The 3,598-nt window shown below is 49.2% G+C and overlaps 1 long non-coding RNA gene across 1 annotated transcript; it reads right to left on the reverse strand.

The window, feature by feature from the left end:
- Positions 1 to 353: 353 nt before the first annotated feature.
- LOC125323843 lies at positions 354 to 3,224 on the reverse strand. Its single transcript, XR_007202674.1, has 3 exons — positions 3,137 to 3,224; positions 2,028 to 2,178; positions 354 to 436 (listed from the first exon to the last, which is right to left on the reverse strand). It is a non-coding gene; the product is annotated as an uncharacterized LOC125323843 (long non-coding RNA).
- Between the last annotated feature and the right edge of the window lie 374 nt (positions 3,225 to 3,598).

The raw sequence follows: 3,598 nt of genomic DNA on the forward strand, positions 1-3,598 counted from the left end.
GCACCAGTGCTGTAGTTTGCTCTATCAGGATGGGCAAAAGCCAGAGCTTAGGTCTTTACCACTACTTTATGCAGCTCAGCTTTCCAATGGATCAATAAGAACCAACTGCTCCAGTTCTGCCGAGCTGGAGTAACTCAAGAGTAGATTTGCTGCTCATTCTCAGCACAGGCTATGAACCCAAGATCCCAGCTGTGGTGGCTGAGGCAGGAGGTGGTTTGTGCTCCTTGTGCAAGGAAAACCGGTGCGGGAAAAAGCTGCTGTGGAGCAGGCTTACCTGAGGAGTTGCGTGGGAAGCTGCCGTCTCCATGGATGATGGGCTTCTTGGGCAGTAAGGGCACGTTGTCCTGCTTCCTCAAGACCTTCTTCTTCAAGGCACTACCAGGGTGTTTCCTCGGCACACTGGAAGCTGTGCCATTGACAGGCGGTAGGCTAAAGCCTGCAGGGACCAAAGAGGAGCTTGGAAGTGGAGGGTGACAATGGAAAGGCCCAGAAAACTTGCTGGAGCTGGGTAACATCTCTTTGTTATCCCAAAGAACTTCAAGTATAACAGTGGCACAGTACCATGGGAAAGTGATCACAGACTCCTAGAAGAGTTTATGTGGGAAGGCACCTTTAACCACCATCTAGTCCAGCCCCCACGAGCAGGGACATCTTCAGCACGAGCAGCTTCCTCAGGGCCCCATCTAACATGGCCTTGAACACCTTCAAGGATCGATCAACAACAGCTTCTCGGGGCAAACTCTTCCAGTGTTTCATCCCCTTCATTATAAAAAAATTCTTCCTAATATATAATCAAAATCTACCCTCTTCTGGTTTAAAACCAAATTGCAGTGATGCTTCCCCGAAGAAACAAGGAAACCCCAGTATTGCTTTGCTTTTGTTTTCCTGTTTCAGAGGCTGGCTGGGGAAGTTACCAAAAGAAAGCGCAGATAACCTTGCGTGATGCCCTCGGGCTGAGTGCTGCCTCCTGAGGTCCCTGCTGCTGCCCTGGGGCAGCGCACACAGCACTGCAGTCAGAGCCCCTCAGCCCGGATTCAGTCGGCAACGCTGCTTGCTCCTGGGGCTACAACAGAAGCACTGGCTCGGGGCTTCAGCACAGCTCTACAGCGCCAGCTCTGTCGCGATAGAGGGGAAACCCAGACGCTCAATATGAGTGATCAGCAGGAATCCGATTTATTGGTTGTACCAAAACTCCTTATATACTAACAATAATAGGCTCTATGCATATTCGTAGTGGCGCATCGACTAAGCTGATTCTAAACCCCTCCGTAGACCCCCTTTCGTGGTCAGCAGTTCTGCTTTTTTCCCTGGCCTTCTAACCACAGATGTCTATTGTTTATACTGCCAAAACCTAACCTTGCTGGCTCTGCAAATAAACCCATAGTTCAGCAGTAAGCCTCAATGGTGGTTCAGTTACTGAGCAAGATACATGTAATATTCTGTAACTTCAGTTGTTACACAGGATGTGTTGTGCATTGTCTTATGAGACCTTGCTCAGCTAGCTGCAAGGGTCTATGTGCCCGTTCTCACGTAGCCAGCTTCTCAGATCAGTAAGCTGCAAAGAATCTGTATATCCTGAATCTATATGTCCCTTTTCACGTAACCAATCTCTCACACAGCTCCTCAGCAGGGAGTGGTGGGAGAAGGGTCTCTGGGGTTTTCATTAGAAGGAGTTGAATTTTGTTTCTTCCAGGTTGCACCTTGGTTGAAAAGCATTCTTTTGGACCCGCTTTTCCTGGAGGCTGCTATCCAGGAGAGAGTCTGAAGCCTCAGTGTACTTTGCAAGACAGAATTTTACACTCTGAAGGACTTCAGAGGGGAAGGTGGGAAGCTGATATTCTGTTACGGACTCAGTGAGGCCATGGGCAAGACACTTCATGCCTCTCCATTTTTCTTTGGGGACCGGAAATACATCCTATGCAAACTCCCACTCAGATGCAAGTGTAACAGCCCCCCAGTCTGAGGGCAACACTGTGCAGAGGGCAAGCAAGTGATCAGAAAGGACCACAGGTGTAGCAACCACTTACTTGCTGCAGCTGCATCCCCGGGGTCAACTGTCTGTGGAGGCAGCTGCAAGGACGTTTCCTTTTCACTCTTTGTCTTGATCTCTTTCTCCAAAAGTTCCATTGGCTTCCGCTCTAAGTTCCTTTGAGCCAACATGCCCAATGCAGCACGGACCTACATGCAATGGGAATGCATCACAGACTGTAAGCAGAGACACACAAACCAGACACAACATCTCATCAGGAGCACAGAGTCCATAGAGTTCCACAGTCCTTGATGCAGCTCCATGTACATTCCAATGGTTTCTGAAGAATGCCTCCCGTCCTCACCTTGGCAATTACACACAGTGAGGTGGAACACTTTATTGCCATAACTTCCCACTGCTCCAAAGTACTGTTTCTCAGCCTATGTCAAGAGGCCCTGCTTGAAGCAAGAAAATCACAGGAGTGCTCCAAGACAGATGAAGAGCCCACGTGACCAGTGAGCAGGCAGTTCCCTTCCTACAGGCCATGGCAGGAGAATAAAAACCATGTGCAATACGCAGCAAGGAGGGGTAAGTAGCTGTTGCTTAACACTCATGGCCAGGAATTGCAGCTGTTTCTCACTTCTGGCTTCTGAAGGACTCAGCTGCTCTTGGAGACCGTGAGGCCAAAAAGAGGAGTCACGTGAAAACAAGTTGCAGAAACATTGATGTTAGTGCGCGGAAAAATTGAGAATGAGAGGGCTGTGAGATACAGCAAGAAAAGTAACCAGGAAAAATCAAATTCTCCCATTTTATTTTGCAGCCTTGCTTACACTCAGCATTAGAATCCTTGCTTCTGTGCTTCCCAGGATGCACTTTGCCCACATTCACTGATGTGTAGCTTGCTCTGCCATTCAGAACTTCCCTACAAGGGCCTTTGCACAAAAAGAATGCTTCTGGCATGACCTTAGCACCATCTCCAAACCAGTGACCTTGCCACCACTGGAAATAGCCAAGCAATTGCTCTGTAGCTGTCAAATATATTCCCAAGAGAATCCCCAGAGATTCTTCCCCCAAGAGTGGAAGATTATGATTTTCAGGGACATTTTGGGCCAAGCACTAAACAGTCACTGGAAAGGAAGTCTGCTCATCCCTGTCCTTATCCCTCACCTTTCCAAAGCCATCCTTCAGGGCTTCGGCACTCGTAAGGCCAGCACTGGTGGGGTGATCCGTCTCCTTGGCCTGGCTCACTGGGAGGCCTGTTAATGGAAGCAAAGGTTCCTGTAAATCTCTGGCACACTTCAAGCCCCCAACAGCGCCATGCTGGGCAACAGGCAAGACAGCTTCCAGATTGCAGAGCTCTGATAAGACCCAGAGATTGTGTCTGAGAGCAGCAAGCTACATATGCCTAGAACCTCTCCCAATGGATGGGCTACTGCCACAGTGCACTGGCAGCAGACATGGCATTGCTCTGTTGGCCAGCAGAGTGAAACCTCCTGCATGATGGAGGCCTCAGCCCTGGATGCTGGAGAGCCACTGTGTTTGATAGAGAAGGGCAGAGACGGAGCTTGCTCTTGACAGAGATTCTTATCTGCCCTAATTCATGCTGATTTTAGTAAACATCTTCTTCCC

This window comes from Corvus hawaiiensis, chromosome 3 (genome assembly GCF_020740725.1).
Source record: "Corvus hawaiiensis isolate bCorHaw1 chromosome 3, bCorHaw1.pri.cur, whole genome shotgun sequence".
Lineage (NCBI taxonomy): Eukaryota > Metazoa > Chordata > Aves > Passeriformes > Corvidae > Corvus > Corvus hawaiiensis.